The sequence below is a fragment of the Onychostoma macrolepis genome, chromosome 01 (genome assembly GCF_012432095.1).
Source record: "Onychostoma macrolepis isolate SWU-2019 chromosome 01, ASM1243209v1, whole genome shotgun sequence".
Classification (NCBI taxonomy): Eukaryota; Metazoa; Chordata; class Actinopteri; order Cypriniformes; family Cyprinidae; genus Onychostoma; species Onychostoma macrolepis.
Window position 1 is genome coordinate 1,564,222 of NC_081155.1, and position 13,521 is coordinate 1,577,742.

Here is a 13,521-nt window from a genome sequence, read left to right on the forward strand (position 1 = left end):
CGAGAAGACGCCGGAAGTTAAAAACCTTCATAAAGGATCATATTTGACGGTGAGTTCAGTGATCAGGCTTTATTTAATATCGTGTCATGTTGTTATATGATGTTCAGTGTATTTATAAGATCGTAACTCTGCTGTTGTTCACTGAAAAGAACACAAACTGACGCTCATGAAGCGGATCGCATCGAAAGTGAAGGAAATATAACGGAACCGCGTTAACCGCACAAATACCACAGAAAACATTAGATTTTACCATGCTATTGAGCTCTGTGTGTGCTTTTACCCGTGGATTTCATGAACTAATTATGTGTTACTATACTTGGTTAATTTTAATAAAAGTAGAGTCCTAATAATCTTTTATGAGGGGAAAACATCAATTAAAAGACTATAACAATAACATGTTTGCATAAGCGCGCAGAATTGATCTTTTCCCGATATTATATATCGTCCAGTTTGTCTTTAATGGAGTCAAAAATCACTTACACTCTTTCCAGTTCTGATACTGAATCATGAGATATGAATCTCTACATCAGAATCAGAATCAGCTTTATTCGCCAGGTGTGCGCAGACACACAAGGAAGTTGTGTTTTTTTAAGGAGCTCGTTACATACATACATGCATGCATACATACACTCAAAACAATATTTATGCCCAATTCTTAAGATTTATGTATTTCAATTGCATATAAAAGTTCCAACCATTTTGATTACATATTTTTAACTTAAACAAATTAATAAACTTTATGTGACGCAAATATGCCAACCTTATGTAAATTAAACAAGTAAGTAATAAGACTATAGTGACATAAATAGCCATTTTGTCACTTGAGGTGTTGTAGGGGGGTTTCTGACGCGTGAGATCCAAACAAGAAAAATCGTCCTCCAAATACTGCTTTACCAGATTTATTCATCACACAGCTCGTACAGGTCATTTCAACTCACAGCTCCTCTGCACAGTGCACATAAAACCCCATCCGATGCCTTTCCATATTTACCTCCAGACACAGTCAAAAAATGTTGTGCTTCCCTCTAATTACACACCTGACTTTCTTACTCTTTGCCTACCTATATACTCATTAAGGTCCACACTCCACCCAGTGGTCAAAAAACAGAATTACAACAGACATTATGGCTCTTACAAAGACTTATGTTATAGTACCAATAAATACAATTTGTTTTAAATGCATAAGAAACATGTATATGTATTATTAGGTAATAAACCCAATGTACTTAAAATGCATCACATTTACATAATTTGTATCAATAAACCCAATCACACTGTGCTACAACAAAATATAACTACAACACACACAAAAAAAGAACAGCAAGACCACCCTGTTACATTATATCAATTTATTAATGCTTCAAAGCATCTGGCTATATATGAGCGAGCAAGACATACTACAGTGTTCATACACTTGTGTGCTACAAGAAACAAAAAGTGACTTCATATTTATTTGCACATTAAGGTTAAACACTATTTTCAAACGTTTTTGCCACAATCAAGCATACAGCAGAAATAAATGCAAAAAAAAAAAAAAACACTTTAACAGAAAAATAACAATTTTAACAATTTTAAAAATAACAATTTTAATTTTTAACAGTGCAGAAATAAGACCAGTTTCCTCAAGAACTGTGCAAATTTGAGGTAGACAGATACATGAGGTAAATCAATGATAACAGCACTGCTTACATTGTACTAACATTTAAACAAAAATCTGTGACATGCAATTATTTAGAACAATAGGATAATGGTCAGAAAAAATGCCATAAGGCTCACCACCACACTTTCCATGCATATTCAATTACACGTTAAGAGTACGTGAGTACGAATGGAACATTCTACATCTACATTTTAAACTTTTAACACTTAAATGGACTCTACTACAAAAATTTTACGTCTCAAAAATTGCATCTCATCTCAATTGTCATTACTTAAAGAGTTCTTTGGTGACAGCTTGGTTGCATCCAGAATTTTCTTCAAACGTGTTCCGTTGCGTAGCTTCAGTTAAGCACATGAATCAGTCCAAAAAGCATCAAACACCCAAGAGTGACCCTGCAGAACTTCCACACCAACATCCGTAGGTGGGTCTCCAGGACCAACACCAGCACCCTCTGAACGAATGATGTACATGCCCACTGTTGTCCGTGCAACTCCAGACTCAGCCTCTGCTCTTTCACAGTCCTGAGGATAAACAGAGAGAATGAGTCGTGCTCCAATGCCAGTCACAGTGTCATATTCAGACATATTAAGGGCACATTGTTTACAAACTCTGACATTTTGGATTTGTAGACTCATTCAAATGTACACTGCCTGGTCAAAAAATAAAATAAAAAAGTCACCGTTCAGATTTAAATAAGCAAATACTGAAGAGTCTAGAATTGGATGATTATGGCAGTGATTGTTATGCTTCCGGCTTGTTGTATTTTGGCAATAATTCTTTTAACCCAAACTGATGCAGTGTGTAGCTTTTCATTTCTTAAACAACCATGTCGGAGGATGTACCAATGTACACATTCCAGCATGACAATAACAAAATTCATCAGGCTCAATTTGTGAAATAGTGGTTCAGTGAGTACAAGGAATCATTTTCATATATGAATTGATCAGCAGTCCTGAGCTTAACTCTACTGAACGTCTTGAGGATGTGCTGGAGTCCACTTTACAGAGCGGCTAGACTCTCCCATTGTCAATACAAGATCCAAAAACAAAAATGCAACTCTTGATGGAAATAAGTGTTGTGATGTTGCATAATGTTGTTTAAACAATGCCACAACAAAGCACAATGTTATGAAAGCTATAGGTGGTCCAATGAAATACTAGAGTGTGCAACTCCTTTTCGGACAGGCTATGTGAAGTCGACTCCAGCACATCCTAAAGACTAATAGGGATTAGGTCAGGACTCTGTGGTGGACGATCTTTCATAGTTTGAGCCTGATGAATCTTGACATTGTTATACTGGAATATAGACATGGGTACGACTTCTGACCTGGTTGTTTGAGAAATAAAATGCTACACACTGCATCATTTAGGGCTAAAAGAATTGTTGCCAAACACACAACATGCTAGAAACATATTAATCACGTCAAGTAATCAGTAAGTCAATCCTTAAGTATCAAGTATTTACTCATTTAAATCCAGACAGCGACCTTTTTTGGCCTGGCAGTATAAAATAAGAATTAAATGTATAGCCAGTTATTTTGAACTATACTACCTTAAAGAGAAGATAATTCTGATGGAACTGTACACAGCCAAGCTTAAAAACATGAGCACTCGTGTTGTTTCAGGACGGTCAAGTGGCTTGATATCTCTTGCACTGCATTAAAAAAAAAAAAAAAGCATTAAACATTGAGTACATTTTACAAGAAAACACCATTTTTTAAAAATGTATTAATCAATCTTTCTTTCTAATTATTTGTACTTAAACTTTACTCTGCATTGTCATAATTTGTAACAGCTGCAAAATGTGCTATTATTTCTCAAATTAACTGTAGAGAACAAGCTTAAGAAAATAGTTTTGAATTCAATGTACTTAAATCTTAAATCTTTAAGTTGACTGAACTTGTAAAACAGTTACCAATACTCATGTTTTCATACTAACTTCTAGTTACCTTTACTAAGAGATAGTGAGTTTTATCAAATGCGAAACTGTGATGCCAATAAGAAAATTAACATAACTATCAATGCAAATATATCCATAAGACATAATGTAAAAAGAGCAGGTTGACATACACTTACCACATATTCTTTAATGAGTGTCTCCATGTCTTCATTGAGGTAGATACTTGGGCTCCTCGGGATGTAATTGCAGTTGATTTTAGTCTTCAATCTCAAACATGCAGAACAAGAAGATCCCAAAAACACAACATTAGTCACTGATTTACTCAGACATAAAGCTAAAGCTGAGTTAAAAATATCGCTCAACTAATGCTGCAACTATACGGTAAACCCTGTCAAAAATCCTTTATATTTATTTCTTTTTCTAGTTAAGTGACAAGCTTAGCGTTTATACTCACTCAATGGCTTTTCTGTGACATTGTTTACAAGCTGCTTCTTTGACGTCTTTAAACTCTGAGCGATTACATGAGATGTGATTCTGTTTCTTTCAACACCTTCTGATGATTGTTCATGTTTATTTGCTGCGGTAACTAGAAGTAAAGAGGAAGAGATGATCGGTTCATGTGAGCTCTGCACTGCTGCTTGTACTGAGGCGCTAAAATGATCCTTCACGTTACATTTAACACCAAAACTGTATTTACTGTTTAACTTTAGTGATACAATTGACAGAATCTGAAATCTGACACTTTGTTTCATATCACAAGCAACAAAACTTACTGTGATGTATTGTGTTTCATTAAGTTTTGTTCAGGCATCGAGTGAAAAACAGCATCTATCGATGCAATGAGAAACGATTAAAATCAAATAATATACACTGAGTACAGATAAGATATATCTTACCTTGCAAATAGATTATGATCCAGGCTGCTCCAATGCAAAATGGTGCTTTTTTTAAAATTTGCACGTGCATTACCAAAGCCGCTTTAGACACGTCAGTGTGCAGTACTGCCACCTACTGACTGGAGGATGGTAAACGATTCCATTTATGTAAACCAATCTCATGCAATTTAACTAATTGGATCTGAATTGTTTCAGAGCCAGCTTTATTTAAACCCTATTCATAATTTTCAACTGATTAAATCTAATAGTTTTGACAGTTAACAGATTTACATTGATTCTAAGTAATCAGAGTACATACATAAAAACAAATGATGATTTAAATAAAATCAAATAGATGCAAATAATTAATAAAACATTGCGCCAAGAATCATTTTTTTGAGTGTAAGTTTGAAGTCACCGTTGTGGAGATAAACATTTGCTTTAGTTGTGCTTCTGACCCTTCACTCTTTAACAGTATTTTTTTTTCTCTTGCTGCTATAACTGTGCGTTTCTAAAGCATATTTGTTACAGCAAAACCTACAAGAAAAATTCTGATCAGATGAAGTGGTTTGTGTACTGATGACGATCTCTTGTGTACACTAACTCACTAGCCTCATCAGAAATGTCTGAACATGTTAAATTTATTAGTTTCATTTTGTTATAGTCTTGCAATTTTATTGCTTGAAATGTAGCCCTGCTTTGGTATTTTGAAGGTTTGTATGGTATTTTGAAGAAATGATTTAGATAAGAGCATGTAGAGTCACAGACATCAATAATCTGCATATGAACCTCAACAATGGTAACAATCTACAAAATATTCAGATCAGCTCTGATCATCACAAAACAAGCTTTTTGTTGATTGTCACCATTGTTGAGATTCATGTGCTGATTCTTGATGTTTCTGTGAATCAAAAAGCCTCCAATCAAGACACTTTCTATATAATGATTAAAAAAAAAGCTGAATCTCTGGCTGTCATAACATCACAAGACTGCTGTATTAAAAAAAAATAAAAATTACATATTCGGAGACACAGTACTCATGATGTGATCAGGCTATTATATGATGACTAACTCATCATCAATAAGTAACCAGGTTTAACTGATCAAATGTTTCTTTAGTAATTTTTGCTGTAACAAATGTGCTTTAGAAGAACAAAGTTACAGCAGCCAGAGAAAAGCTGATGTTATAAAGTGAAGAGTCAGAAGCCCAACTAAAGCAAACAATTATCTCCACAATGGTGACTTCAAACTTTTTTATTTTCAATAAAACATCAACATCTAAACCTCTGTTTATTCTCAATGAGAAGTTTTGTATGAAATAAAGTGAGACTGGTTTGTAATAAGTGAAGATGCTGAGATCTAGATCTGTTAGTGTTTCATGTTCTGTTGCTGCCAGTCATGTGACTTTAATTAATTAATTAATTAGTTAGTTAATTTTACAGTGAAGGTGTTTGATTTTAATAATTTAGGAAATGCCTGTAAATTAACAGTGTTGTCAGCCTGTTTAAATAAGGAGATTTTACTTTAATTTTATGTTTTTGTTTGGCACCCTGTGCTGCCAGTCATTTGACCATTTTATCATCTAACGGTTTTGTTATTTTATTAATTACAGAGTATTTTTGTAATTTTACATACATTTGTTTGTAATTTAAGAAAACAGAAAATGTACTGTATAAAAATACAATAGTTTTTCTGTATTAAAAACGTGAATTATTGTAATTTGTCATTAATGTCATAATCCTTAAAATAACAGCCAAGTAGTTAATTCAGAGATAATTTTACAGAGTTTTAACGGCAAATCAAAATAAAAGAAAACAACCTGAAAAAAATCTGTTATTTTCCATAAAATTAAGATTTTTTTTTTACAGTGTAGGCTATGATCAGCCTGCCGGTCTGTCGCTGGCCGCTTGGACGTTACTTTAACCTCTTAACTGTCACCGTCCACCCTGTGGGACGCCTACCTTTACTTCACTATTTTACAATTAAATCCTAATCTAATCATGACAAACTATATATCGTTGGAAAGGTCTAAGACTCCTAAATAGGTAATTTACCACTTTTTCTGTTAAAAAATTATGTAGGAAAAGTAATAGATTAATTTATGACCAGAGGTGTCAAATCCAGGGTCAGAAAGTAAAAGTCCTGCCATGTGTTTATTCCACCCATGAACTCAGCAGCTGATTTCACCAGAGGAGGAACCAACTCATTCCTTTCAAGTCACAAGCAAGTTTCGAGTCAAATCCCAAGACCTCAACGAGTTGAGGTAATTAAGAGATAATTGAGAGACTAATTAAATGTTGATTGTGCATTAGTGATGAACACCTGCTGTTATTGAGAATTACAGAGGATCAGATGTTGATGTTTTATTGGTTAAAATGATGCCACCATCATGGAGATCAGTGTTTGCTTTAGTTGGGCTCTTGACCCTTTTAGTAACTGAGAATGGATTGCTTTTAAGCAATTGCAATATTGCTTCACAACAAACATTTGCACATTGCTGAATTAAAAGCTTGAGGAAGCAGATGAGCTTACACTTTTGGCTTTTATGTCACTTGAATGAACATCATGAAGGTGTCTCTCTTTGGTTTATTTACTGACGTTCAGCTGTTACAGAACTGCAGGAATTTACTATTAAACAAATGCCATCGTAATATTAAATATTGGAAAAATTAAGAATTATATTGCTCAGGCTTTTAGACATGAACACTTATCATACGATCCTCAACAGTGGTGACAATAATTATTCATACTGTGGTGTTACCCAGCATGCATTGCAGCATGAAGCATTTTGTTGATTGTCACCATTGTTGAGATTCATACGCTGGTTCTTGATGTCTGTGTGTGTCTGAGTAGGACTGGAGTTTAAATATTTAAATGCATTAGATTTAAAATTCTTTCTCTATAACTGCTACAGCAGTAAATTCATTGCGTACTGTGGTTTCACAGAGTTGTTTATTCAAAAGCAGAACATAAATTAAAAAAATGAAAAATGTTGTATGTGTGTATATATATATATATATATACACACACAGTATATTGGATGCAAACAGGTAAGCACCTGATGATTACCTCATCATATGAAAACAACTAACAGTTGCTCACTGCACAGCACTGATCTCTCCGCTTTACAACAGCACATGCATTGCTACAGAGAGATCTAACACAGGAGTCAAGGGTCAAGAGCCCAACTAAAGCAAACACTGATCTACATGATGGTGGTATCATTTTAACCAATAAAACATCAACATCTGATCCTCTGTGATTCACAGTAACAGCAGGTGTTCATCACTAATGCACAATCATCATTTAATTAGTCTCTCAATTATCTCTTAATTACCTCAACTCATTGAGGTCTTGGGATTTGACTCGAAACTTGCTTGTGACTTGAAAGGAATGAGTTGGTTCCTCCTCTGGTGAAATCAGCTGCTGAGTTCATGGGTGGAATAAACACATGGCAGGACTTTTACTTTCTGACCCTGGATTTGACACCTCTGTTTATGACAAGAGTGCACCTGAAAAAAATCTACATCATGACATGAATTCTGACCTTTGTCACAGAAAGTCTTCTTAGTTGCCTTTTTCTCTATCACGAATTAGAAATCATAAGAAATTATTTATCAGTAGAAAACTTAAAATTTCGAAATTCATCCTTTGAAACCCATTTTAAAATCAGACATTGCATTACCATGTAAATGGTACATTAAAATCATGTTACAAAATATTTTCATTCATGAATTATAAAAAATTAAGTTTGGATAGTGCACTATAATGTCTCTGTTCAAAACTGTGGGTGACAGTTAAGGGGTTAAGAAAGAAACAACTTATTTTACGAACAAAAAAATGCTCCAAACGTTTTTCTAAATTAACTTAATAAAAAAACGAAACAAAATAATCACTTTGCCATTACATACAAAACTGCACTATTTTAATAGCCCTCCTGCCTAGGAGTTTCGGTAACATACAAACACATACATACTATACATACAAAGAAAAGAAAACAAATAAGTTCAGAAATTAAGTTATGTGTAATAAAATGTAATGACAGAAAAATATTGAACACATGGAAAAAAGGGAGGTGCAAAAAGACATAGAAAGCATAGAAAGAAAATAAAGCTGCTAGAACGGCCAGCCAATCACCTGACTTCAATCCAATAGAAAATAAGAACTAAAGGTCAGAGTTCATAGAAGAGACCCACAGATCCTTCAAGATCTGAAGACTAAATCACAGCTGAGCAATGCATGCGGCTAGTTTCTCCTGCAGGAGCGTCCTGAAGCTCTCGTTACATACAAAGCCTTTTGTACACAGTAAAATCCCCAGTGTTAAATCAACACTGCTCAGAGTGTATTTGGTCCCACTCCAAATAGTGTTAAAGTAACACAGAAGCAGAGTTAAAGCTAATGAGATAATTAAGTAATTAATTAAATGATGATTGAGCATTAGTGATGAACAGCTGTTGTTAACAAGCAGAGGATGATTAAACAACTCCACAAACAGCATCACCAGCTTCACTCATTAATAACCAGACTCACTTTATTTCTGTCAGACATCTACAGAAGATCTTATTGAGAATTAACTAAGGTTTAGATAATGTTTTATTGGTCAAAAAATGATGCCACCATCATGGAGGTTGGTGTTTGCTGTAGTTGGGCTCTTGACCCTTGTAGAACTTTTAAATAATTTTGCTTCTAATTAATTGCAATAGTGTTTCACTGCAAACACTTGAACATTGCTGAAACAGAAGCTTAATGTAGCAGATTACACTTTCTGCTTATCAAAGACATGACTAACCAACACAAAGTGGTTTCTCTTGCTTGCTCTTTGATTATTGACTTAAATTCATCAACTAAAAAGCAGCCAAGAAAATATGTAAGCTTATATATAAATAATATCATGTGTTGCTGGATATATAATTATCATATTTCTACAATAATTTTGAGCTCTGTATTAAACATATAGGACCGTAACATTTCAAAAAGTTGAGGAGTTTCAGGTCAAGCTTTTAGACATGAACACTTATCATATGATCCTCAACAGTGGTGACAATAAATATTTATACTGCAGTGCATGGTGGGAGTTTTTACTATGGTGTTACCCAGCATGCATTGCAGCTTGAAGAATTTTGTTGATTGTCACCATTGTTGAGATTCATATGCTGGTTCTTGATGTCTGTGTTTGTCTATACGATACAGTTGTTCAAAAAATAAATTTGTTCAAATTAAATTTAAGCGTTCACGATAACTGTTGGCTGCAATGTTTTCTCATACTGTAACATCAGCAAGTTAGTTGCAAAAATCCAAAGGAAAAAAAAAAGCGTAAAGTCTGGCCAGCTCACAATGATTGTCTCAACACACAGAAGCATCTACTATGTGCTCAGTGTAAAGCACTGATCTTTCTCCTTTACAACTACATATGCATTGTTGCAAAGAAAAAACTAGCACAGCAAGTCAAGTGGCAAGAGCCTAACCAAAGTAAACACTCATCTCCATGATGGTGGCATTGCTTTTGACCAATGAAGCATCAATGTTTAAACCTCTGATAATTTTCAATAAGAGCTTCTGTAGTCATCTGACAGAAATAAAGTCAATAATAAGTGGAGCTGGTGATGCTGTTTGTGGAGTTGTTTAATCCTCCTCTGCTGAGACCTTCAGAGATTTAATGTCTTTTATTTCAGTTGATTTTATCAAAGGCTGTGGCTGAAGTGAGTTGTAGTTCTTGTGTTTCTATTTTCTTTCAGTGATTCTGCTTGTTAACAGCAGGTGTTCATCACTAATGCTCAATCAGCACTTAATTAATCACATAATTATCTCATTAGCTTTAACTCTGCTTCAGTGTTACTTTAACACTATTTGGAGTGGGACCAAATACACTCTGAGCAGTGTTGATTTAACACTGGGGATTTTACTGTGTACCAAGTATTAAATACATTTCAGTAGTTCAGTACTTTATCCCTGTGTCAAGTCTATTTTATTACACAGAACTTCATTTCTGAACTTATTTGGTTTGTTTTCTTTGTATGTATGGATTATTTGGGTTGTTACCGACATCTGGTGAAAATCTCATGTCAACAGCAGCTTTAGAAATATATTTACTGAGAAAAATGGTGACGTGTTCAATACTTATTTCACCCGCTGTATATAGAGGCCAGAAAGAGACTATTAACTACTTCTCATCCTTTTATTTACACAAATGTCTCTTAAAAATGTCTACAAATTGATGAAACTGATCTGAGATCAGGTAAAGACGCTGGTTCAGTGTTTTGCTGCTGGAGGTGATTCACGGGTTCACAGAGATCGGCCCCCAGCGACCAACCACTTACATCTCGAAACATTTCTTCTTATTTTTTATTGAACTTTCAAAATTACAAAATTCAATAGCAAGTTCTTGACATATTTCTCATATTTACACATTTTGTAAGTACAAATGGAAACAATTTTAATAAAATAAAAAAGAATAAGATAATAATAAAACAGAATAACAATAAAATAAATAAAAGGCATCACAAGCATGTGTTGAATTCATTCAGCAGAGACACAGTTCTTCAGGCTTTACCATTTTTACAGACTTTATAGATTCTAAATAAGCTTTAAAGGCTGTTTTAAAACGAGCAAAATTGGGTTTTAAGTTACTCCATTTAGTTTGATGAATATGAAATTTTACTAATAACAAAGATAGATCAATAATAAATATTTTCCTTTTAGAAAAGTCATATTCATTTGAATGAAGTAAAACAAATGATAAATTTAAGACTAGGATGCAGTTCATTTTAATATTTAGAAATTGTGACATTTCAGACCAAAACAAAGATGAATAAGGACATTAAAAAATAAACTCTTTTTTTACAATGACAGAAAGAGCAGCTGTAATCTATATCCAGATGAAAACGCTCTGATGTTTCTTTAGCAGGATATATTCTGTGAGCAATTTTGAAGAACACTTCTCTGGTTTTATTTGTAACACAATAAGTCTTCAAAAATATGTCCGCTCAAATGAAGGAATCATATTAACACACATATAAACACATTTAGATGGAGGAGAAGAGATATTAACAAACTAAGATCTAATCACAGGTTACTGCAGTCATCATGAAGTAAATCAAATTGATCTAAAAATGAAACTTTACTTCTGTGTTACACCAAGAGTCATGATTTCTGAACAGAGACAGAACTTTTACAGAAATATAATTCATGACAATAGAATAATCTTTAACAGAAATGTGACATTTAAATTTAAGACAGAGTTCATTAAAACTCAAAAGCTGACCGTCAGAATTCAATAACTGACCAATTAATAATATATTAGATTCAAACCACTGTCTTAGAAACAGAGTGTTTTTCTGGTGAGTGATACACTTTCTTGAAATAATGAGGTTTGTTTTTCCAAACAAAATGAAATAATAACTTGTCAAACTCTTTAGTAAATGTCTTGGGATCAAATAGTGTTTGGGAGGAATATGCAGGTCTTGAGAAACCCTCAGATTAAGACAATAATACACGATCATAAACAGACAAATCTCTCTGTGATCAAGAATCAAACTTTCTTTTTGTCCCGTGGAGAATCAGATTAAAATCAAGAGAAGCACGGTAAGAGTTTTACTCCAAGATACATTACTAGCTCTTTAACTGGGACTCCATCAGTTTCTTTAAAGTAAAGTGGAAATATCTCACATTTGCTCAAATTAAGCTTGAGACCAGATTCCTCAGATAAATTATTTAAATTACTGATTGCTTTGCAGCATTTAAAAATAAAAGAGAGTTATGTCATCAGCCAGCTGACTAATATTTAATTCATTCCCAAAAATGTTGATACCTTGAAAAAAATTACATTGCGAGAAAAAAGAAAGAAAAAAGAAAAGGATAGATCAGGAAACCTTGTGTAAAACCCCCAGAAAGAAGAAATCTCCCAGAAGCCCCTGAATCATGCTAACAGAGCTGTCTGGGGTTATAATCACATTTCTAAACAAATCTTTACATTAACGATCGTATTTATTCCTTAATGGAATCATTTTTAGAAAACATAGATAATAACACCTTTGTTAACGATGAATTTGGTAACATTTGTGAGAAAAGAGCTTAGTATTACAGAAACTATTAACAATATTAAGAGACTCAAGGACAAGAAATCTCCTGGCAATGATAGTCTTACCAATGATTTTTTAAAAACTTTCAGAGATGTCCTTTCCTCTTTTATTTTAGTTATGTTTAATGAATCTATAAAGAACCTGCTTCTCTTGGACAGAGAAATAACTTTATTAAACACTGATGCCAAATAGTTTCTCTTATTTTGTCCAGCAGGTAACATTAGTGTTGGATTCTCAGTCTGGTTTCATGAAAGAGAGACATATATGTAATAATATTCGTATTATTCTTGATATTATTGATTATAGGCACCTTCTCAATGATGACAACCTAATACTATAGACCAATTTCCTTTTAGTAAACATTGTGACGTTTTTCTGTGGGCGGAGCTTCGGTGGTGGATCCCACTGACCGCTTCACTAACGCTAGCTATGAAGTCTGTTAGCTTGTTTTTTTAACAATAACTTGAGAAATTCCGATTTTACCTGCATACTGTCCGGGACTGCGTTATTTGAAAAGGTTAACTTTAACGGACGAAATTGGCCGACCTGTACTCACTTTAAGGATGGACGATCTGACAGGATTACCTCCGCTTGAGTGACTCACATCTAACGTGTAGTAAAGACAAACTCACCGTGTATCTATGAAGCAGGCAACTATTTTTACAGCTACATTATTATTCCAGCCACAATTAATCATAACAATGTATATACAATTACACATGATTAAGCATATAAATCGTCAGTTTGTTGTTTTACACACATGCACGCAGACATTATTTCATGCACGACATAGTACTGAGATCCATAAGAAGTTTTTAGACGTGCCCATAACAACAAAAGACAATACTTTATTGAACCTTTTCTGATAAGAAGTGTGCGCTGCAAACGTGAGCTTTTCTGATGATTGTTTCTGACCAGTCCGCTCTTTATCTCGTTTAACCACAGCTGTCATTGTTTATTTATTTGTTTTATTTATTATTTATTTATTTTGTCTGGCAGTGGCAGCAGC

At 33.9% G+C, this 13,521-nt stretch overlaps 1 protein-coding gene across 1 annotated transcript in view; it reads left to right on the forward strand.

Annotated features, from left to right (window-relative positions):
* Positions 1-13,521, forward strand: part of LOC131536249 (NACHT, LRR and PYD domains-containing protein 3-like) — a 22,483-nt gene continuing 8,962 nt past the window's right edge. The window contains exon 1 of the mRNA XM_058769060.1: positions 1-49. The gene's annotated coding sequence lies outside the window, so the exon portion shown is untranslated. The remainder of the gene's footprint in view (positions 50-13,521) is intronic.